Genomic DNA, 26,218 nt, shown 5'->3' on the forward strand with positions numbered 1-26,218 from the left:
GAACCACCGGTCTTATTAACGTCTTGTACATGGTACATTTGGTGCGGGGGTGAATCTTTTTTGAACGGAGTTTCTTCTGGAGCCCATAGTAGGCCCGACTTCCGCTGATGATGCGCCTTCGTATTTCACGGCTCACGTTATTGTCAGCCGTTAGCAAGGAACCAAGGTAGACGAATTCTTCTACCACCTCGAAAGTATCCCCGTCTATCGTAACATTGCTGCCAAGGCTTGTCCTGTCTCGCTCATTCCCACCTACCAGCATGTACTTTGTCTTAGCCGCATTCACCACCAGTCCGACCTTTGCTGCTTCACGTTTCAGGCGGGTGTACTGTTCTGCCACCATTCCAAATGTTCTAGCAATAATATCCATGTCATCCGCAAAACAGACAAATTGGCTGGATTTCGTGAAGATCGTACCCCGGCTATTGAGCCCGGCTCGTCGCATAACACCTTCCAGGGCGATGTTGAATAGTAGGCAGGAAAGTCCATCACCTTGTCGTAGTCCCCGTCGAGATTCAAATGAACTGGATAGCTCACCCGAAATCCTTACGCTGTTCTGCACACCGTCCATCGTTGCTCTTATCAGTCTAGTCAGCTTCCCGGGAAAGCTGTTCTCGTCCATGATTTTCCATAGCTCTGTGCGGTCGATACTGTCGTATGCCGCTTTGAAGTCGATGAACAGGTGATGCGTTGGGACCTGGTATTCACGGCATTTCTGGAGGATTTGCCGTACGGTGAAGATCTGGTCCGTTGTCGACCGGCCGTCAATGAAACCGGCTTGGTAACTTCCCACGAACTCATTTACTTTAGGTGAAAGACGACGGAAGATGATCTGGGATAGCGCTTTGTAGGCGGCATTCAAAATGGTGATCGCTCGAAAGTTCTTACACATTAACTTGTCGCCTTTCTTGTGGATGGGACAGATTATCCCTTCCTTCCACTCCTCCGGTAGCTGTTTGGTTTTCCAGATCTTGACTACTTACTGGTGCAGACAGGTGGCCAACTTTTCCGGGCCCATCTTGATGAGTTCTGCTGCGATACCGTCCTTACCAACCGCTTTGTTGTTTTTGAGCTGGTGGATGGCCTCCTTAACTTCCCTCAGCGTGGGAGTTGGTTCGTTCCCGTCCTCTGCTGCACCAACATAGTCATTTCCTCCGCTGCCTTGGTCCTCCGTGCCTACATTCTCTTCGCCATTCAGGTTAATTTACTTAATAACTTTTTGTCTAGATTTATTAGCTAAGTTCTGTAAAAAGCAGTTGAAAGCTAATAAAAAAATGGGTTATATTACCGCTCTCATCTTGAAATTTGGTCGACCCAATTTCCAGCGACACTGCCGTAAGTTTGTATTCATTTGGGTTGAGTTTACATACAATGGGTTTAGTTAACATACAATTTTTTTTGAAAAAGTTTCTTTTAAATCAAGTTCAAAGTTTCTTTGACTTATTATCTTTTGAATGAGACCTAGGGTTTTGAAATCGGACGCAAATTGGCGAAGATATGGGCCTAAAAAAAATACACGTTTTTGAGGGGGTGAACCCAAACTTTTGATCGGGAGTGTCATTTCCATAAGAACGCCGTAGGAATGAAAGTGCCGACTAGATTCCTATCACCGCACCTATGGGTAATCAACATCGACACTTCTTCTATAACAAAAGTTAAAGCCAGGACGCCAGAGCTTTCAACATTCAAGAAGACATTGCTTCAGAGAGGGGCTAGGACACATCACACCCTCAAGGTTAGCTGTGTATATCCTGCAGTAATGAGCATCGATGGCTCGCTTTGGGGGGTTCCGAGTATTCCTTACTGTGTCCAAGAAAGTCAAGGAAATTTGCCTCACAAAAAGTTCCTGGTTCTACCGGGAATTGAACCCGTCACTCTCAGTAAGGTTATTATGGATATGCTGAATACTCGGGCACTTAGGTGCTGTCCATAAACTACGTAGACTTTTTTTTGGCCATCTTAGACTTTTGTCCATACAAAATTTTCGAAATTTGTATGGAGCGTAGACTTTGGCCAGACCCCCCCCGTCCCCCCCTAAGGGTCTACGTAGTTTATGGACAGGCCCTTACTGCATCGGCTGTGTGGGCCCTCTTTCACTCGACATTTTTGATCCCCTATTCCCTCTCGGTAATGCATTTTGTATAAATATGTAACGCTATTTTTTCCTATCCCTTCTCCCAAGAGCGTTGCGTAATTTGTGAATGACCCCATAGGTAAAATTCATTCTGTACTTTATCTAAATGGGGGTTTTGGTATACAACCTGCCCAACAGTTTGAAACGTTTTCGCAAAGTGTAAGGTTGTGTAATATTCACTAGGTTCATTTTCCCCGCTCTCCCCTACTAGTGCACAGTGCAAAACCGTGCCAGCCGAATCCGCTGTGTTTTGCACAGAAGTTTTCCTTAATCTTTTTACAATATTGCTGTGTATCCCCGCTGCCATTTTCCTTCCATTGTCTTTGCGGTTTTGTTGAACAGTGAAAGCTACTTCTGTCTGCCCGCCCAGCCAAGGCCGGGGAGAGGTCGTCGTCGGGTTGGGTTCTTTATGAACTTTGGCTTTTTAAGTTTTTTATGTTTTATGCCCCAGTGGTAATTTCGGTGCATTATTCTTTTTTCGCCTTCCGCCGTCGTCGTCGCCGTTCCGTGTTAAATGGCAGTGTAGCTTGGGTATGAACGGACGGACTTGCGCGCGAACTTTCCGAGTCACGATTTGGACTTTGGAATTTATTGTCGATAGTTCTGCGGTTTTCCAGTTTCTTTGTCTCGGATGGCTGAGTCGTTGAACAGAAAGTTAGAAAAACGCACTGAAGTGCTTACCACATTTGATGTAATTGCAGTTTGCATCAGATGAGTCGATAAATCGGAACTAGGACGAAACCTACATAATTAGCGAGGACTAAGTGCATTCGTTTGGCCGTCTTAAGAGTAAGTGACAAGGAAAAACTTTAAGCACTGTGGAATTTGAAACTGGTAAATTTTAAGAAAAGCAAGTGCTATTTTTATGAATTTCTATAATCCGAATGGCTTTCGTGAATATCTAGTATTGCTCGTCATAGTGCTGCTTGCACCTTTCCATTACCTCACGCAAATTCGACAGGAAGCTCCAAACTTGCACATTTAGGTGGTTTTCCCCTTCAAAATTTCACTGCACGGTATTCTCCATTTGGGACATTTGTGCCATCGCCATAATAAAAGCCTACCATAACACAGCGTAACAAAATTTATCTTTTGGCCTGTCTCAAGAGCAAACTTATGTGTCTCTGGCAGATTTTGGGCCGTTGAATCCGAATCCGGGCTCAGATTTGCTCCAGCACGTCACAATTTTGAGCTGCACCCCAATTTATAGGGCACAATATGCAATTTTGGGCTTTTCCGACTGCCAGCCATTAAGCATGGAAATATTTTTTATAAGCAATCAAAAGGTAAATTGGTCAATTACCATCTAAATTGACGACTCATGCAAAATATTTTGTTTTACCGAATCAAATTTTATAGATTTAAGCATTTTATGTTAGTATATAATCTTGCATGCAATTTTTGGAGGGTGACTTGTGTGAGATCTAGCCCACCAACCGCGAGGGACTTTCGGAGTACCAACGTACGAACGTATGCACGGCTTGAATGCTGGATAGATACTGATTTATTAACAGTTGAGTAGAAGTATAAAAGAGAATATGAGAGAGATTTCAATAGGCTGCTATAAAGTTCGTTCTCGCCCTATTAGCAATTTGTAACACTTGTATGGGAAATATCGTACCTAACATAAATCGCCCAAAACTATCAAATTCGATATGGTGAAACGAAATATTTTGCATGAGTCGTTAATTTAGATGTTAATTGACCAATTTACCTTTTGATTGCTTAAAAAATATTCCCATGCTGAATGGCTGGCAGTCAAAAACGCCCAAAATCGAATATTTTGCCCTATAAATTGAGGTATAGCTCAAAATTCTGACATGCTGGAGCAAATCTGAGCCCGGATTCGGTTTCAGCGGCCCAAAATCTGTCAGAGACACATAAGTTTGCTCTTTAGACCAAAAAATGTTGCGCTGTGTAATGGGTTCAAACGGCGCCCTGAAAAGGGCACTGCAATAACGCATAAAGCGAAAGAGAGCCTATAGCTCTTTACCACAGCGTGTTAAGAACAACATAATGTTGTGAAGATTCAGGTTTCTGAAGTCAGTTTAACTTAAAAGTATTTACCGAATACTCGGAAACTCAGTTAGCATTAGCGTTAGCGTTAGCGTAGTTACGGTATATTTCGTAGATTGGGTACTAACAACATTCATGTACCTTTTGCTAATACTGCTCGGATTGCTTTTCGGAACAAGGCCGGGGAGTTAACTTTGCTCCAATCTTATGCAAGAATACTAAAAGCACAAATGTCATTATTCCCGGCCACGCCCATCTTTACCGTAACTTGGGATAGGGAAAGGAAATGTTGATGTAGCACTTATTTAAGAGGCCTCCGACTCAGTGACACTCCCATAAGTACTACGGAGTGGGTGATTGGGAGATGTATTATGTAGGTCAAGGATTCGCGTGAAAAGCTGGCGATGGACCCCCAACTAACAATCACTCATCTAACAGGCACCATTATGACGAATTAATTCAGCATAATGTTGAATAACATTTGAATTATTTTCACGTACAGCCTATGTTCGGGTTTTGTTCACACAAATTTGGAGAAGTTATAAAGCATCATGTTGTGCACCAACTTAATTTTTTGTTGTTCAAAGCGTTTTACAAATGTGCAAGAAAGTTGTTATTCAGCTTTGGCAAAAATGACTGAAAATAAATAAAATGCAAAAATGTTGAACTCTCACGAGATTAGTTATGTGCTCTCATGTTGAGAACACCTATTATGAAATAAGAACACAGAGAACAGACATCCAGGCAAGAACAAATTTCATTCGGAAAGTTGTGTAAGGATTTGAATCTTTACTTGAGTAAGGTTGCAAACCAATACACGATGACAACACTAACGCCACCAAACACCATATTGCCACAGTCAGTGGTGAATTGAAACATTTCAAGTGGTGAATTAAATTAGTATGGGAAATAAACCGATTGCAGCGCCACGCAATTGCCACTTGTGTTGCCGATTTCAAATGGTCGTTAAATTCCTTACACAGTTTTGGAACTGGACTTGGATGTCTGTTCTCTGTGATAAGAATTACATATAAAATTACCTAAATCCGGATTAGAACTCGAGACCTGTCGATTGCCAGTCGCATGCCTTCCTATCTGCGCCATCCAAGAGATGGTGAGATGCACCACCCAAAGCAAAACATTATCTTCTCATGACTCAATAATGATCACTGCTGAACTTGTGTTCAGCAGTGGTGAATTAGCACAGCACGTGGTAATCAACTGAACAACGCCTTATACTCAACAGCTGTTCAGCCCAAAACACGTGTTTTCCATTCTGATTTCGCTGTCAGTATTTTTATCGCACGGTGGGAAAACTTGTATCGAATGCGGCCAAAAAGTGTTGGTCCTTATTGAAGATATTGTTTCCAGACGTACTATTTGCGATATGAATATGTTTTTATTTTTATTATTAAATATCGATCTTTAAAAATGTATGACAATATGTGGTGCGGTATAGTCTTGAACGTGGTGCATTCACAGCATCTGTTCAGGTAATCTACTCATGCTCAGTCGAAGATCCGTCAAGCATTTTTTATTTATGGTTTTGTCATGGAATCTTGATATTATGTTCAATAAATAGTGCATAAGGATGTTTAGGGATACTTGAAACACAGAGAACAGACATCCAAGTCCAGTTCCGAAACTGTGTAAGGGATTTAACGGCCATTTGAAATCAGCAACACAAGTGGCAATAGCGTGGCGCTGCAGTCGATTAATTTCCCATACTAATTTAATTCACCACTTGAAATGTTTCAATTCACCACTGACTGTGGCAATATGGTGTTTGGTGGCGTTAGTGTTGTCATTGTGCATTGGTTTCCAACCTTACTCAAGTGAAGATTCAAATCCTTACACAACTTTCCGAATGAAATTTGTTCTAGCCTGGATGTCTGTTCTCTGTGCTTGAAATTTGTCGATTTCTTAATGCTGTTTGATTATCTAGGTGACTGTGGGTACAATATTCAGTACACACGACAGCACTGAAATGTCAAATGCATCGATCCAAGCAGCAGCGTCATGGTCGCATTTTTTCCGCAGTCAAGTTCGCAGATTGTGAACAATCCTCGGTACTCACTTTACGTAATTTATGTTTAATCCCTTACTGTCAGAGCTGTCAGATCAGTGTAACACGCTAAATAAAATTTACACAAAAGGCAATTTACACGGAAAAAAATACACGGTTATGAATATTTATTGGGTACCGGACTGATCACCGAAAATTTGATCGTTTTCTTTGGTACATCAAGGTCTTGAAATTAGTCTATGATCCAAGCCTCGTACAATCGAACTGCTGCGGAAGATAAACAATATAATAATCAAGGTACAAGATATCTTACTAATAATAATAATAAATAAATGCCTCATTTTTACGTTGATTACGTCTCTTGGCACTCAATGTTAAACTTCATAATTCTATTCTGTTTTATTTTATGTGATTCGTTTAAAATTTTGGTTTTTTGATAACTTGGTTGTCTAAACAATTTTGACCATGATTTATCTCATAATCCGAACAAAGTTCCGAGTCAAACTACGAGGGGCTGAAGGCGTTTATTTGACAAGTGAAAAGCACATTGTTCAGGAGCATATGCTTATCGATACATCAGCTTAATAAGATGCAGACAAATGTTTTGTTAAGCTCTTCTGTTAAAGAATCAATGTTTGTCGAATAAATTTCTTGTTAAACTTTTGAAAAGTGTTTTAGTTTATCATTGTTGGTACCGATGAGGAAAGTCGAACATTGACTATTTTCTCAATTGAAAAATCATTTAAACAGTTACGTGTTGAGCATAATTTTAGTTCAGCTATCATTACCATTATTAAGCAACAATTCAGCAAGGTTGCTTGTTTGTGACTAGCAATTGTTAGTTGGGCCCACGGCATTGGTTGTTTACTTGGTTGAAATTTAATCTTTTGAAAGCCGACAATGAAAAGAGATTTTTTTTCAATTTATTGTTTAAATAATTATATTTCTGCTCAATGAGAGGTCCAAGCAGAACCTGTTCGGCAACCCGAGCAGAAGAGAATAACAACAGCATAACAAAATGCGTTAATTTGGCAAAATAACTGCATAATGGAATTAGTAATTTTCATGTTATTAACATAACATATTGAGCTATAAACTTGTCTGTCATAAGCGGCAAAATAACAAGTCACATAACAAAAATTTGTTCCTGAAAAATCAATTTAATAACATGTTTTGTTAGTGGCAATAACAATTTAATAACAGTGAATTTGGGAAATATTTCAATAACAAATTTTGATATTAAAGAGTTATTGATAACATTCCGCAAGCAAAATTAGGGTAAAAACTAACTTTTTTTACTCAATTTTGGGTAATTATTTTAAGTGTGTTATTCTATTTTTAGAAAATTATAGGTCACATAAAAAAAAATCTATCTCCACTCTCACTAACATTCATTACTTCGTTATACATAGTCTATTCGGTACTTTTTGACGTTATAATTAGAGGTTAGAATAGCAGTACTGTTAAAATGACATATAAATTCAACTAAGTTTACTCAATTTTGAGATAAAAAAAACTCATTTGCAGATCTGCATCGATGTATCACTTTTTAAAGCTAAAATTTTACTTAACCTATAAGAATTGGGAATCGTAGAAAAGTGATAGGAATTTGGCACCGTAACGGGACTGGGATATTGAAAGAAGGAAATTAATACAAAGATAAACATATCAATTGCTATGATGCTATATTTACACAAAACTCAAATTATAGCAATGAATAAAATAAAAAATACGGAAGAGTCTGATGAAATTTCTAGAAGTTGCAATGCCTTTATTTTTTACTTCATAATATGGAACAGCAGACAATAAAATAAAGAAGGAAAACTATGTAATGGTTATATCTGCGATAAATTTTATCCGATTTTGACAATATTGATCTCATTTGATCCAGATTTATTTTTTCCATCAAATACAAATCCGACTGAACCGATCTGGTCATCGTGAGTTAAGAAAAAACCCGAATTGCCATACACGTGGAATTTTCCATAGACCAGCTGCAATTGGCTTCTTTAGTGGTGTTGAGATAATTCCATATTCCATGCCAAACTGAGCCGAAATCCAAATTTTCATGAACTTTGGTGCCCGGGAACCTATTTAAAAATCGATTTAAAGTTTGTATGGGAGCGATTTGTCGAATCACCCCTCGTCGCATTTCGTACTGGGCGGAGCTGTCAAGCAATTGCCCAGCTGTCAAAAGGTGATTTCAAAAAATCTTTTTGTAATTGAATTTAGGTATCAAAATAAAGTTTTAAAAATCTGAAAAAAATCATACTGGCTTAAAAAAAAGGTGCTCTTTCGAATAAAATCTAAAAATCAATATATTATTCTTAATTTAAAAACCCAATTGGTGATTGGTACAAATTAAGTACCTTACCAAGAAAAAAATGTTAAATTTAAATTTATACGTTCAATATGTAGTCCGTCCAAAGTCTTACACCGTACATCAAACCGTTTTTAATTAGATTTTGTTTTAGATTTTATAGAGGCATTTTAAAATCTTCTCCTGTGTGGTAGGGATAGGACTTTTCAAAACACCATCGTTCTTCTTCTTCTTCATACACCATCAAATCACCAATAGCATATCTGCCCAGCCTAGGCCCAAAGTATTGACTTCAAAGTAATCATTACGAAGCATAAATGTCAATTTCTTGATTTTGCTTTGGCTGACCAAGCCAAGGTTGACCGTAGCATTTTCATAATTCAAATCTCAATTTGTTCATCGAGCACATGTTCTGTTGTGCTGCACGTGGATGTCCAAGCGTTTTCAACAGTGTAATTACGAAGCATGTTTCACGAGAGACCATATCTTTTCAATACGCTAACTCCAACAACGCCGATATTAGAATAGAGGAGCTTAGAAGCAAAGGGGTGTAAGTTACAAAAACCCACTTTCGAGTAAATGAGCTTTGAAGTTTTTCACCAGTTTTTCATCCCATTCAAAATGTATGGAGTTTCAATATCAACCCAATTTTCTCTGATTTACTGTAATTTTTCTAATCATCATAAAAATAATCTTTAAAACGTTCCTGTGAGCTTGAAATCTGAAGATTTTTTGATATGTTCAGCTCAAACTCGACAAAACGGTCACTTACACCTCTTTGCATCTGGGCCCCTCAATAGCATAAGGATATGTTCCAGAAAATTTGGACTTTTGGGAATACCGCGTAACCCAATCGTTCTATTCGCATAACCAATCAATAAAAAAAAATGATTTCTTATTTAAACGAGTCGAAGTTCATTTAAATCGGTTCAAAGTTGAAAAAATATGAGTAGGTACTTTTCAGTTTTGAGGGTAGCTGGATACGCTTCCGGCATTCTACGCAATGAAAAACAAGCAAAACTGCAGCCCCTCAACAGCAATTGAATGTTTTTTTTTTTTAATTTTTCAATTACATAGAATAAAGCTGTTTCCTTATAAGCATTTTCTGATCTTTTACCTGCTATCCATCGAACTTTTGCTCTACAAGCAATGAAAAAAAACGAATACTTAATCAAATTTCTCATTTTTTGTGATATAGCTAAAAATTAAAATTATTTCATATTCTGATATAATTATGTTATTTTTGCAACTGATTATTTTGTTCAGTTGCAAAAATAACAAAGTTATAACAGAGTTTGTTCTGATTTATTTGTAACAAAACTAGGTACAAAAGATTATAATATATTTCGTTATAATTAAGTTTGAAAAAGTTTGAAACAGTCCATGTCATAACAAAATTATAACATAATTTGTTAGTTATATCACATTAAGATATAATTATGATATATTATTGTTATGTTCAGTTTCTCTCTTCAACTTCAGTTTCTCTCTTCCCTAATAGGTGTATTTTCAACTATTCGTGTACCTATCTTTCAAATAGGTACACACTTAGAATAAATTACAGTATTCGGAGAAAAAAATCACCGAAACTGATCTGTAAACAAGCAAACTAGGGGCTGTCCATAAACCACGTGGTCATTTTTTTGGGACTTTTAAACCCACCCCCCTCCCCCGCGTGGCCATTAGTCCATACAAATTTTTTTATTGGTCCATACAAAATGGTCATTGGCCGAAACCCCCCCCCCCCCCCTAATGACCACGTGGTTTATGGACAGCCCCCTACAGTATTACGGCGAAATCGATAAAATTACAGGAGAAAATCGGTGAATTCTAAGAAATCACCGAAGAACTGGTGAAATCAGACAAATTTACAGGAGATCTGTGAATATTTTACCGAATAAACCGGTGATGGGAGTATTTTACCGTACTACTGTAAAATGTGTTTGGCAGCCACGCCGGCAGCTTTGAGCTTCAGTTCTATTAGAATTTGCGCATCATCTCCAAGCAAGACTCTCTTGTACAGTGACAGCAAGTGTGGTTCCTGATCAGAAGGCCGTATATTCAATCCCATGATCGACATTTTTATGAAAATAGAGGTTTTTTGTGCTCTCATAAAATCGCCGTATATTTGTGAAAAACTACCGTACGGTCGGTAATATTTACGGATCATTTGTAATTTACCGTAAGTCCAGTGATATTTGTAAACAAACATACCGAACGTTCTGCGATTTTTACGGTAAAATTGTAAAAAGTACCGAACGTTCCGGTAATTTTGACAGATGCATTTTCCTGAGATTCACAGTACGTTCGGTGATTTGAAAAATCACCGAACTTTTTACCGTACGTTCAGCTGTTGAGATTACGGTAAAATTTTACCGTAATCCGTCATTTTTTCTAAGTGTGTAGATCCGACTTCATCCTCTGGAACGACAGGAAAAACATGTGAAATACAAAATATTTCTGAAAAATCCCATTCAAAACCATCTACAATTTTGGATTCAGCTGTCTGTATTAGCTTCGTTCAAACAAGTTTACTCCATAAGTTTGACATTTTTATCATTGAAATTCACTTGTCAAAGGCGGAATCTGGAACGCCCCTTTGAAAACCTTAAAAACCTTCAATATCGTCTGCTATTTTCTCGTTTAGATGTATGCAGGGTACTGCGCCACTTGGGCAGTGGCTGGTATTTTGGGTACTTTTCAGCTACAACTCAGTCAATTTCAGAAATTTAGCAAAACCTCGCGCCGCCCAGCAGGGACTTTGTTTTGTACACATTACAGCACCTCCATGTCACGTAATATACCACACCTCTTATCAAATGTGATACCGTAAGCGTACCATACTTTGCGCACCTAGGGCCTAACTTTGCACACTTTTCAAAAAATCGTCAAACAGTTTTTCTGGTGCATTATGCCAACTTTTTCCCACGGAATACTAGCTAGTTATGCACTTTGTCTCAGTTTGGATGTAATGATAAATGGAAGAGGAAGACAAATTGATGAGTGAATATGCAGTTGCTTTCCCTCAAATGCTGTAAATAACGTTGTAGAATGACGTAGGTTTTGTTTCAAAATTTGTTTTAGTTTAGATAGCAATACCATAAAGTATTTGTGCACTCTCAATAATACAATAATAACTAAACTTGTTCCACAACAGAATGTAATATTGAAATGTTATTTAAGGGCTGCATACCAATTGCTTGGTCATAACAAAATAAGATTGTCCAACAAAACATGTTATGGAAACGTAATGCCTTGATAATTCAATAATAACAAAACAAGATATAAAAACAGGTTTTGTGATTTCGTAGTTATTAATTTGATATTCCCCTCTGCTCGGGCAATGTGAGGTGTACAGGAAAGTTTGGAATCAATAATAACTCCAACGTACTTTACCTGATCAGTCACATTGATTTCAGAATCAAAGAGACGCGAAGGTCGAACGCCATTACGGTTTCGCCTTTCCGTGAAAAGAACAAGAGATGTTTTACTCGGATTTACCGAAAAGCCATATTGGCGACACCACCCCTCAACTACCTGAAGGGCGCTTTGCATCAGGTCGAAATGGGTGCTGATGCACATACCAACTAACAATGTTGTAGTCTTCGGCAAAGCCATAAGAAGGAAAACCGCTATTATTGAGTTGTCTCAATAGCGTATCTACTCCGAGATTCCACAAAAGGGGTGACAGACTCCCACTTGAGGGCATCCACAAACAGTCAATTTCCTAATCGCTGCTAGACGCGAAGTTGAGAGACATATCGGTTTTTGAGCATTTTGTGAATCCAATTGGAAATCATTGGAGATATACCCTGACTCCGTACGGCTTCCTATATGGCATCTAAACCCGAGCAGAAAAGTGTAAAAACTCACCGCTCCGCTCAAACGTCAAATCACAGAGAAACAGACGTCACATTCTCATTGCTTCCCATTGATCACCTTTTTGACGGTTAATTCAAATATGTAGTAGTAGGTCGATCTACCACTCGCGGCGTTGGTATTGTTTTTGCTCCTGTTTGACGTTTGCTTACTACCGCCATCTAGTGGCGGTCTGGCCAAACACAGTACGTTTAGGCGATTACGTTTTTGTGACGATATTTTTTAATGAAATCTGTTCTAAGTGTTACGTCTATTTATCTGTGTTCAAATTTTCTGTGAGAGTAAGCAGGCCAGCATAAATTCGTGCAGTGGACCATTATTGAAAAGCAAGATTTGCCCTTCAGTTATTTTTACTGCTAGACTAATAAATACCCCATCAATACCAAACTCTTCTCAAATAACTCTATTTGTTATTGCAATGTACTTATAACATTTTGTAGAATAACATTGCAATAATAATTTTAGGTATTAGAACACAGATTGCCCTTTGCATGGTATTTGTAAGGCATTCCTTTCTGCTCGGGAAGGCACGTTGTCAGAGGCACCCTCGATATCTAAGAAAACACCCAAACAAGATTGTTTTTGAGCGATGGCTTTCTCGGTATCGTAAACAACCTTGTGTAAAAGAGTCACAGTCGACTTACCACATTGGTGGACATGTTGGTTCACATGAAGAGGCACGTTGGCCAGATGAACATCGCGGATGTGATGATCCACAATGCGTTCTAAGCATTTTAGAAGAAAAGAGGTCAAACTGATAGGTCTGAAACTCCTTGCTTCTCCATACGACACACGACCCACTTTCGGAATAAACTTCACAGTAATATCCCACCAAGATTTAGAGCAAAACTGCATCAAGATTTTTTTCAAAACAGGTTCGAAATAATCAGTTCCCTTCTGAATCAAAATAGGGTAGGTAATCAAAATTTGAACCAAATTGAGGCTTTCTGAAGCAGTGCAAATTTTAAGTGATTTTTTCTCCCACATGGAAATAATTTACTACGGCAAAATCGTATGTACATGAAGGCCACGGGAAGCCATGACAGAAAGCGAGTATAAGCTTTCTGTTAAATGGTAAAAAGTTTGTATTTGCACCGAATTTCATTGAAATATTTGATTTTTCATCAACAATGATTTTAATCTTAATTTGAACCAATTTTAATCTAACCAATTTGAACTACTGGCGGCAGCAGCTCGAGCAACACAAAAAACAGTCAATTCCATGCAAAACAATGTTAAATCACATGAATCTGCTAATTATCATACCTATTTTTCATTAGGCAGTGGAATCTCAACTCAGAATGTTCGAAATTCTTTAGGAATTTGGAAACTAAATTTGGAATTTTTCATCCCCCAAGAGTAAATAAAGCAACCACTAGCGCAATCTGCCGGCCAACACTAGAAGCTCACCCCCGTTTACTAGTTCAAATTTAGATTACAAATGGTTCAACTTAAGATAACATTCTCTAAGTAAGAATCACTTAAATTAGATAATTTTATGACAAATAATGCGGAATATTATTCGGTTGGTCGATTCTACGATAAATAAGCTTTCATTTGACGTGTTCACATATTGCGTGTGATACAATGCATGAGGTGTACGAGTGCACCGAAAATGTGCTTTCTCTGGGGGGAAATGGGTGAAATCACAGTGATTTTTCAACTGCCTGTTTTCCATGACAAAAACGCTTTTTTCAATGCTTTTAAAGTCCATGTTATCAGGTTACATTACGGAAAGCTGTTTAACATCTTTTTCGGGACAATATCTGCCTAAAAAGTACGTCGTTTTAATGAATTTCGAAATGGTTCAAATTAAGATTACAATTTGACTAGTTCAAAGTTTAATTTCTTACCCTATTTATGCCTATAATGTATCAGATTTAATTACCGTCAGCTGTGTTTATTCGACATTGAAGCTGTAAAAATGTATGGAGATTAAAAAAAAAGATGGAACTTTTAATAACGCGCCGTTGCCATTACTAAGTCTGCACCACATTTTCAATTGCATTGAAAATGCAACACAAAACAAAGAATAACTATGATGAATTGCCAACGTCACCTGTGCACAAGATGCAATTGTATGCAAAGATCGTTTTCCTCCACCAACCTACGGAAGAATCACCTTGATGGGAAAGTTGAAAACTTAACTGCTGCGTCTACAGAAGAAGGCGCATCTGTGTCCCCAAATACCCATTGCCATGTATCCATGGTGGCCATTCATCCTCATCCGAGATGGTCCCAGCCAGCCCAGTTTTCCACCGATGTGCCGGCAGACGGACGGATGGAATATCTTCGATTCAACTCGGTTCCTTCATAAATTATGCATTTTACGTCCACTCTTCTAGAGAGGAACACAGAGAAAATATGCTGCCACGGCATGTAATTTGTCTTCTTCTCAGACGGATCGAGCAATGGAAAGCAACAGATTTGCGAACGGGTAACACTTACCCGACGAAGTGGTTTGGCCAGAATTGTATGTAAGTTGTAGGTACATACCTATTTACAGCAGACAATATGCTTATGTCAAGGCCAAAGGCAGAATGTTTTGGAGCGTAATCGAAAAAATATGAATGGAATTTACAATCGGCATCTTTACATACAAATGAGGAAGCCAAGTGTTACGATACAAATTTGATAACAAATTAACGTTTTTTTCAATTTTTTTTTCTGTTTGAGTAACACTCATGTTCTATGTGGATTTGATTTACTTCTGTATTTATGGCTGAAATTGCTCAATGCTCATAGAAGAGTAATATAGACTTGTGAAAAATTAACATTAGCGTTAAAATTCACGAAATACAAAAGTTAAACAAAACTCCCATAAACTCACATAGGACATGTGTGTTTTTCGAATGATATTTTATCCCAATCGGAAAAGAGCACACTTTTCAGCTTAAATTGGAACAATTCTTGCCAAAACTTCAACCACAGACAAAATGTTCATCGACTACGTTTTTACCATTTATTTAAACGTTGTTGTTTCCTCAAGGCACTTTACCTACCGGTGAAACTTTTTAGGATTACTGTTGTATTTTGAAAAAAAAATGAAGCCACTCACGAGCTATAAAGAAAAACTATTTGGCAAATATCTAGAGAAATTATCTTGGAATCTATGAACAATGTATAAGACGATTGAATGTGTAATTTACATACATTATTGTAGCATTCGGTAAAATAGCGCAACCCGCAGGTTGAGTGCTCAGAGTTTATCAAGAGAGATGAGAGAGATTTATTTCAGGGGTCTGCGCTTAAAAATGATTAGGAAGCAATAAATCAGTTATGTTCTGACTACGAACCAAAGCGGTCTTATTATTGGTGTACCGAGAAACCCTATTTCCCGAGTTAAAACAATTATATTATAACTTATTGCTGTCTTGAAGCAAATGCGTCGAAGTGATTTCACTTAATCATGCAAACACATTTTGAGGATTAAACATTTGATTCTCTCACCTATGTTAGAAAATTGAATGTTTGTTTCAAATATAATCGTCAGTAAGATTTCAAGACCCGTCAGTCCCATGGCGAACAGGTCACCGAACGTAATCATAATCTCAAAATTGAATGTGCTAAATACTGCAATAAACCATCTCCAAGCTCAATTAAATGTCCCAAAGGGCACCGAAAAAACAGGTACACATAGAATGCACTTGCCCATTCCGGCAGTCCCCAGAACTCTTCCATCTAGATAATCCTGACAAAATCCCCAACATGTGTTGTTCAGACTGTGTATGTTGGCCTTTATGAAGGAAGCAAAACTAACCTGATACGGTCCGGGCGGTAGCCGGCGGAGGATCCAGTGGTGGACAGTCAGCGGGGACTTAATAGCAATGAACCAGACGGCCGCTCTTCATTGCTCCAACCGGAGCAATGCAATGGGCAGTGTAGAGTTTCGATGTGGCACAGCTGCTGTTTGTGCTGCTGTCGGACAGTGCTCCTCTCATTGCTGCTGGATGCATTTTTACTTTCAATTCCCATTCCGACCAAGTCCCCACCGGCAGCTTCAGAAGTTCTTAGGGGGCAGGTCCCTCCGGAGCCCTGAGTGTGCTTTAATAAGTATATGGAGCAAATGGTTCCGGTCAATTCCGGTTTATTTGGCCAAATGGTGTTTGGCCGAACGCCATTTGGCCTAAAACTGTATGATGAACTTGAGTGATCTCCAGTGGGGTTTCCAGTTAGTCTAGTGGTTAAGGCTATGGATCGCCAATCCGAAGACGGCGGGTTAAATTCCCGTTCCGATCGGGATAATTTTCTCGACTCCCTGGGCATAGTGTATCATTGTACTTGCCTCACAATATACAAATTCATGCAATGGCAGGGAAAAGAGCGTTTCATCTAATAACTGTGGAAGTGCTCAAAGAACACTGAGTTGAAGCGAGGCGGGCCAAGTCCCAGTGGGGACGTAGAGCCACAAAGAAGAAGAAGAAGAACTTAAGGATTCAGCTTGATGGGCTACAGCTCGTAGCGGTGGGTCTATGCCGAATGAAGCAATATCCTCCACTGGTCTTGGCTCTGGACCAATCGCTTCCAGCCGCCCTGAAGTTAAGAGTTCATAGGTCCTAGTCAACTGCAAAAAGCCGATGTGTTTGCGGCCTACAACAAAGCCAACGGTCCATTCCTCGTTCTTTGCTGAATATGGTTTCAGCTTATCGTTCCTCCGGCATACGAGGAACGCGTTCCGCCCATCACAGCCTGCCGTGTTTTATTCGCTTATCGGTCTGCTCGCGTATCATTCTGTTTCATACTCTCTTGCGCTCGAGCAAACACATTTTCCTCATATCCTTTTTTCTTTTTACGGTAAATTTGTTTTTCGGCTACTTATGCTTCCCTATATCGTAATATTGCTATATCCGGCTTATGGCAACAAAGATTCCTCCGAGAAATGTTTCAGAATGTTTTTCTTGCTATCTACTTCGTTAGAATTTTCTGAAGGGAGTGCTCCAGGAATATTATCGAAATTTCTTTTAGTTGTTGTTCTTCTCTAAAAACTTCTGTCAGGAACTTTTTCTAAAGATTTCTTAAAAAAGTGTAATTTTTATAGAGATTTAGGGATTGACTTAGAGATTTCTCTAGGTTTTTTTAATTCTTTTCCCCCCGGAACACCTTCAGAAATTACTGCTGGAATTTCTCATTGTTGATTTCTTTATGAATAATGCAATTATTAAAAAAAAAAACTCTTGAAAACTTGTGGAAGCTCCTTCGAGGGGGTTCTGCATAAGTTCCTCCAGATATTCCATCAGAGATACTTCGATGTACCAAAGAAAATCATTAAATTTTGTGTGTCCAGTTAGGTACCTACCGAATAATATTCATTACCTTGTATTTTATTCTGTGTTAATTGCCTTTTGTGTAAATTATTTGACGGACGGCACTTCTCCGACATTATCGAAGTCAGGACCTATCGTGGCGCCAACATCGACTCCGACCACTATCTGGTCATGGTCAAACTGCGCCCAAAACTCTACATCATCAACAATGTACGGTACCGGCGACCGCCACGGTACAACCTAGAGCGACTGAAGCAACCGGATGTCGCCTCAGCATACGCGCAAGATCTCGATGCCGCGTTTCCAGACGAGGGCGAGCTCGATGAGGCCCCTCTAGAGGACTGCTGGAGTACAGTGAAAGCAGCCATCAACGACGCAGCCGAGAGCACCATCGAGTACGTGGAACGGAATCGTAGGAACGAATGGTTCGACGAAGAGTGCAGAACGGTTTTGGAGGAGAAGAACGCAGCGAGGGCGGTAATGCTGCAGCAAGGGACTCGACAGAACGTGGAACGTTACAAACAGAAGCGTAAACAGCAGACCCGCCTCTTTCGAGAGAAAAAGCGCCGCCTGGAAGAAGCGGAGTATGAAGAAATGGAAATGCTGTGCCGTTCCCAAGAAACACGAAAGTTCTATCAGAAGCTCAACGCATCCCGCAACGGCTTCGTGTCGCGAGCCGAAATATGCAGGGATAAAGACGGAGGCCTCTTGACGGACGGACGTGAGGTGATCGAAAGGTGGAAGCAGCACTTCGATCAGCACCTGAACGGCGTGGAGAACGTAGGCGCGGGAGCCCACGGCAACGGAAGGAACGACGACGCCAGTGCAGCGGAGGACGGAAATGAACCAACTCCCACGCTGAGGGAAGTTAAGGATGCCATTCACCAGCTCAAAACCAACAAAGCAGCTGGTAAGGATGGTATCGCAGCTGAACTCATCAAGATGGGCCCAGAAAAGTTGGCCACCTGTCTGCATCGGCTCATAGTCAGGATCTGGGAAACCGAACAGCTACCGGAAGAGTGGAAGGAAGGGGTAATCTGCCCCATTCACAAGAAAGGCGACCATTTGGAATGTGAGAACTTCAGGGCGATCACTATTTTGGATGCTGCCTACAAAGTGCTATCCCAGATCATCTTCCGTCGTCTGTCACCTAAAACAAATGAGTTTGTGGGTAGTTATCAAGCCGGCTTCATCGACGGCCGGTCGACAACGGACCAGATCTTTACCGTACGGCAAATCCTCCAGAAATGCTGTGAATACCAGGTCCCAACGCATCACATGTTCATCGACTTCAAAGCGGCATACGACAGTATCGACCGCGCAGAGCTATGGAGAATCATGGACGAAAACGGCTTTCCTGGGAAGCTGACTAGACTGATTAAAGCAACGATGGACGGCGTGCAAAACTGCGTAAGGGTTTCGGGTGAACTATCCAGTTCATTCGAATCTCGCCGGGGACTGCGACAAGGTGACGGACTCTCATGCCTACTCTTCAACATCACTCTGGAAGGTGTGATGCGACGAGCCGGGCTCAACAGCCGGGGAACGATTTTCACAAAATCCGGTCAATTTGTGTGCTTTGCGGACGACATGGACATTATCGCTAGAACATTTGGAACGGTGGCAGAACTGTACACCCGCCTGGAACGCGAAGCAGCAAAGGTCGGACTGGTGGTGAATGCCTCAAAAACAAAGTACATGCTGGTAGGCGGAACCGAACACGACCAGATCCGTCTGGGTAGTAATGTCACGATAGACGGGGATACTTTCGAGGTGATGGAGGAATTCGTCTACCTCGGATCCTTACTGACGGCTGACAACAACGTGAGCCGTGAAATTCGGAGGCGCATCATCAGCGGAAGTCGGGCCTACTACGGGCTTCAGAAGGAACTGCGGTCTAAACAGATTCACCCACGCACCAAATGCACCATGTACAAAACGCTATTAAGACCGGTGATCCTTGTAACGTTTTGACGTTTTTATTCTTTTAAGTAAAATAAAGTTTGAATTCAATTAGATTAAATTGTTATTTTTTTTAATATTTTGATTTTGATTTTAGAAATTGTTTTTTTTTATAATTAATTCTTAGTTTTCATGATTATTTTAGTTTAATTTGTAGCTTTTGACGTTTTTATCTTTTCAAGTAAAATCTTAATTGAATTAAATTCGTTGAATTTGCCTTAGAGTTTGAACCGTTTCATTTAGTATAGATTATCCGTTTCGTATATGGTTTGTGTCTAGGCTAAGCTAATGACGATTCATGTTACGTATCTTATAGGACTTTTTCGATGGCGTTAAATAGTTTTTACGCCATGTGCGATTGAATTTGGCGCACTTGCATATAATAGTTTGTAAATAGAATAGACGACTGCTTCAATAGCGGGAAATTTACTTGACAAGAGAATTAGACTTGACTCCATCACTTTATAGTTGAGTCGGCTGGAGAACAGAAGTGAGCTTCGGCGACCTTCTGCCCAGTTTGTTCTGTTTTATAGGTGTGTAGTGTTTATTGTTGCTTGAAGTGAATTTTTAATGTTAATTGTCTTTGGTTTTCGTTGTTTAGTGAACTGTTTGTTGGATTTTGTCGCCAGGGGCAGACACTCTGTTCCCTGTGCGTTAGTTTATTGTATAAAAGGTAATTGTGAATTTGAATTCGTTTTAGTGTATATTGTTTTAACTCTGTGTTTCGTCCTTGGACCTCAGCGTCCAAGAGACGCTTTTTATTTCGGCTTCAAGCCATTTTTCGCTGCTCCTCGCCCGCCAAAACTGGCAGTCAAACGGAGAGTAGGGATGATATCTGGCCTACCCGCGTGCGGTTTAAGCACGATCGGGCAGAGTACCGGACCGCCGACACTCCCCCTCCGCACCTTTAGTCCGGCGAACATTTGGAGAGCGAATCGACGTCGACGACTGGCCACGACGAAGCACCGACAACGAAAAAGCCTGCGCAGGTACGTCGTTTTGAGTTCATGGCCATGATTATACACACACACACACAACACACACACACACACTTGACGAGCATTGTGAAAAATAATATACATTTGAAACGAATTCTTTTGCTTGTTGTTCTTGTTTTCATTGTTTTGGTTCTTTTAGTTAGTTACTTTTAATAAATTCATTTCAAACACTTTTAATTGTTCACGTGTTGTAGTTTGTTCAGTTTTTAGCTCCTTTTAAGTAAATTCCCCTTATTGGTTCAGTTCGTCCGTTTTTGTGTATCTGATTCAGTGCGTTTTGGGTTTTTGTACAAGATAGTGGCCGTTCGAAGGAGCCCTTGGGATAAGAGTCGTCAAACGGTCGGGCAAACTTCAAAATGAACCGATGGTCTCTTGTTCGCAAGAGTGGCGCAAAAGCCATCGCGTTTCAAAACTCTCAAGCGAATTCGACGAGCGGTTACATTGGCGCCCAACGTCAAAAACTATGAATTTCTTACTAAAATAGAAATCGTTTACTTTGTTTGAGTTTTTGTACTTTTGTTTGGATTTTGTTACTTTAATTTCCTTTTTTAGCTTAGATTTTGTTTTTTAAAAGTTTGTATAATAATTTTGGACTTTGAAGTTGATTTTTTTTATAGTTTACGGTGTTTAATTGAATTGAGTATGTCTTTTATTAGTTTCCTTCGATTTTCGTTCATTTTTCTAGTATTTCAGATTTCATTTCGTTAAATTTTCAGTTTTTTTAGTTGATTTACCTTCAGTTGAGCCAAATTTGACTCAAAGTTCTACTTTAAGCATGACTTGCATGTAAGTTGACATAATTGATTGGGTTTTGAAGAATTTTTGCCGATTTTCTTTGAATAACGGTTGAAATACTTGTAAAGAAAAACGTATTTGACGTTTTTCTCTTTTTAAGCAAAATTACCGATGAATTCGATAATTTTGAAGTAGTTCTTGCTCGTGTGTTGAAGACGTGTTTGGAAGACAGCTTTTCAGCTAGTCAACCAAATTTTTGTCGCTTATTTTTTTCTCTTGTTAGCGAAAAGACTTACGTATTTAGTTTAGTATTTTGCCATCGCGTTTCAAAACTCTCAAGCGAATTCGACGAACGGTTACATCCTCTACGGGCACGAGATATGGACCATGCTCGAGGAGGACCTGCAAGCACTCGGAGTTTTCGAGCGACGCGTGCTAAGAACGATCTTCGGCGGTGTGCAGGAGAACGGTGTGTGGCGGAGAAGGATGAACCACGAGCTCGCTGCACTTTACGGTGAACCCAGCATCCAGAAGGTGGCCAAAGCCGGAAGGATTCGGTGGGCAGGGCATGTTGCATGAATGCCGGACAACAATCCTGCAAAGCTGGTGTTTGCAACTGATCCGGTTGGCACAAGAAGGTGTGTATTATGGAGACATATTGTTGATTCAGTTTTATCTTGAATTTGATGTAATACTAAATAAATGAAATGAAATGTAAATTATATTTAGCGTGTAACGCCGATCTGACAGTAAAGGACTAAACATAAATTACGTAATTGGGTACCGAGGATCGTTTAAAATCTGCGAACTTGACTGCGAAAAAAATCGCGACCATGACGCCGCTGCTAATACCCAACCCCGCCTTCAGACGTGTTAAAGTCTGAGCATTTTTTTAGGACTGTTATATCGTCCCCTTAATGCTAAAATTAGGTAACTGGTTTTGCGAAATCGCGAGCAATTTGTTTACATCTGATACCATAATAACCAAAAGTTTGTCGATTGAAACTACAAAAACACATAATGATTCTTATTTTAAGACCAACAAAGGGTTTGTTTTATAGCAGGATAAGTTTTATCAGCCATTTTTACCCGTACTTCCTAAAACAAGTTACCTAGTTCTAGCATTAAGGGGGCGATATATATCTTAACCTTCTTCGTGCATTATCTTGCGCTCACCTCGCAAACGTAGTGCACGTTTAGGGGTCAAAATGACCCCAATGCACGACGAAGGTTAAAATGGTTCTGGTATCTTTTGAAACGTATTCACATTTTTTTAAAATCTTTGAAAAATTTATGTTTTAGTCACCTTTCAGAAGTCATTGTTTATTTTGTATTCAATCGCTTTAATTGACATATTTTAAATTTTTCCCAAATCATTCTATCATAGTAAACTAGTTTAAGGAAGTCGAATACACTCTAAATTATTTTCCTTAAAGTTACATGGAAAATAAAATATTCAATGAAAAAAAAATAAAAATAAAAATATATCAACAATAATCCTAAAATCTCTAAATGTTTTCATCTTAAAAAATCCGTATCTCAAATAGGCTTCCAGGAAAAAACTAATAGTTTGGGGAAGTTCAAAAATGAAAATTAGAAAAATCAACCGAAATTTACAAAATCTAGAATTTAAAAGAATCATCTACCAAAATATGTTTAAATCGATTTCAGATGACGAAAAATGAAATTCAGATCAAAATAATAAATTTGGCTATTAGAGGGTTATGATTAATACAAATTTTTCTTCAGGGATTCTTTCGAAAACTTTACTCTCAGCAACTTCTGCAGATCTACTAAAGATTCTAAAGCAATCTGCAGATACTAAAGAATCTGGCTTGTCTTAGGAATTTCGAGTCTGATGAAGGTTCTTCCAAGTATTCTTCCAAATATGTTTTCTAAAAATTCATATTTTCGTTAATTTCTTCAGAGGTTCACTAAAGAATTCCCCCGAGATTTATTTTTATTGCTGCAGGCTTTCTTTCGGAAATGTTTACCTTCAGGGATTTTTGTATACTACTCCGTACAGAAGTGGAATAAGAAATTCTTCTAAGAATGCCCTTAGAACTGCATTTAAAATGGTAAGAATTCCTTAAATTTTTGAGAATATACCGTATTTTGAAAATGGGAAGACTTAATCCCCCTCTCATGGTGTGTACGAAAATAATAAATGTCTGATACATTTTATCATTGAATATACTAGAATTCCAAGTCAATAGAGCCTTCTGATAGAGTTTTGTTATTTGTGCATATAATCAGTGTTGGTAAAAACTCAAATTCTCAAATCTCATGGTTGAGTTGTTTCACGCGCGATTCTTGACTCGCCAAACTCACCGCCGAAAAAATCATGCATGAGTTGACTCGTGATTTTACTCATTGCTTTATTTCTTGGTGTTCTTATTGTTTACACCGAAGTTTTTAGGATTGTATGATAGAACAAAAGCAAATCTAGCATACCACAACATTGATAGCCGTTTTAATTAATTTGGATTCGTTTTACAAGCGAACGAGATTTCGGCGCTTGACTCGTGAGAGCGAGATTTTGCATGAAAATCTCGCGCGTGAGATAATGATTCAGAATCGCGCGCGAGTTCGCTCACGCAGGAGCGGCTCATGAGTGCGCTTTGAGTGTGAGTTTACCAACACTGCATATAATGTGTGTGTAATCCTTGAGAGATCAAGTCCAGATATAGCTTTGGAAAAATTGTGATCTTAGGATTTCTCCAGGAAATCCTCCAAATATAGTTCAAGCATTTTTTTCTAGGAATTTCTTTCAGAATTCCTCCAGAAGTTTTTCCGAAATTTTTGAAAGATTTTCTGAAACATAAATTCCTAGAAGAAGCTGAAGTAATTCCTATAAGAATATCTGAAGCAATTCCTGTAGGAATCTCTGATGCCAGGAGACATTCGGTTCCACTAAAAGGAGCAATTTTAAAATATTATCCTTACATGAATTCCTGCAGGAATTTATGAAGATTTTTAGAGAAAATTGTAGAGGAATTTCTTGAAAACTCCATGGAAGAACTTTGAAGAAATTCGTGGCTGATATTTCTGAAGCAATCTCTAAAATTTTAAGAAAGTCTATAGTGATGTTTTTGAAGGAATCTTTAAAGAATTTCAGAAGCAATCCGCCCAACATTTCTAAAACTTTTTCTGAAGAAATTTCTGAAGTATCCCAGTAAAAATCTCAAGAAGTATTCTCAATTAAAACTCTAGAGTGACGATATCCCAGAGATATACTTGGAGGGATCCCAGGAGGAATTTCCGAAGAACTTTCTAGAGAAATACCTGGACAAACTTTTCGAGAAATCCTCGATGGGATTCCAAGAAAAGTACATTGAGATTTTTCTGGAATATTCCTTAAGAAAACTTCGAAAAAAAAATCCGTTGGAGATTTTCTGAAAGTAATCATGTAGCAATCTGTGAATGTATTTCTGAAGCAATTCCTGTGGGAATGCCTTGATAAACGTGGGAATACTTGGATAAAGTTCTGCAAAGATGCAGAAAATACGCTTGAGATATTTGTAAAGGCATTTCTGTAAAAAATCCTAGGATTTCTAAAAAAAGTCGAGAAATTCACAGAATTATCCTTAGGAAAAAAAGGTGGAGAAATTTCTGGGGAAATACATGGATAAATATCTGAAAGTAATCATGCAAGAATCTCTGGAGGAATTTCTGCTGGATTTCTTTATGATTCCCTGAAAAAACAAATCCGGGACACATTCCTGTAGGAATTTTTAACCCTCGAGTGATCGCGCTGTTGTATTTTGTACAACACGTTGAAAAAACCTCGCTTTTTGTACTCAGCATTAGCGTGATGCTGATGAGGGCGGCCAACTGCGCGACTGCCGGAAGGTTAATGGAGCCCTCTCTAGAGAAATTCCTCGATCCGAATCTCTGGTGGTCATCTTGAAGAAATAACTAGGACAAATCTTTGGAAGGTTTTCTGAACGTTGCAGTGCCCACCGACTTGAAGTTACCCCTCAAACATCACAATGTAAGACATAAAAATCTCCACACTCGTGGTGTGGACACACCTATGTCACATTGTAAGGATTTTCGCAACAAATATAAGATGGGACATTGTCATTGTTGTTGCACGACGGTTGAAATTTGATTTGATGAAATGAGCGACATTTCCGAAGGGTTTTCCAAACGAATTCCTAAAAAAATTCTAAAGTAATTCCTCTCGGTGTTTCAGAAGGAACTCATGGAAATCTACCTAAAAATATTATTTGAGACATTTATGGAGAAAGTCATAAATATCTGAAGGAAACCTCCGAAGAACACCGTAGCAGTCGAAGGATTTTGTTCTAAGGAGTTCCTCGCCTCCTCCGGTATTCCTCAAGGAAGTCATCTGGGACCGCTAATATTCCTTCTGTACTTCAATGATGTAAACCGCGTGCTGAAATGTCATAATACTAGGAGGCCAGGGAACCGGTTCAGGGTTCACTTGTGGGACAATGTTTTCTTCAGTAGCTGGTTTGATAACTGGAAAATTATCCATGAAATTCAACGAATTTTGATGCGCCATATGGCAGGGTCATACAAAATCAGGGAATTGGTCACATTTTCGTGGCCTCGGGAACCGGTACTGGGAACCGGTTCCGGGACCATCAAGTGGGCAATGTTGGTTCCAGTTGCTGATTTGATAACTGATGAATAATCTTTGAAATTCTGCGAATTTTGATGTCCCATACGGTAAGGTTATACAAACTGCGAAAATTGGCCACAATTCCGGGGTCCTGGGAACCGGTTCCGGGACCACCAAATGGCTAATCCTGCCTCTGATATCTGATGTGAACATCAAAATTCTGCAAATTTTGATACATCAGACAACATGATCATAGAAAGTGCATGACTTACCTTACCGGTCAGGCTAAGGCC

The sequence above is a fragment of the Aedes albopictus genome, chromosome 3, assembly GCF_035046485.1.
Source record: "Aedes albopictus strain Foshan chromosome 3, AalbF5, whole genome shotgun sequence".
Classification (NCBI taxonomy): Eukaryota; Metazoa; Arthropoda; class Insecta; order Diptera; family Culicidae; genus Aedes; species Aedes albopictus.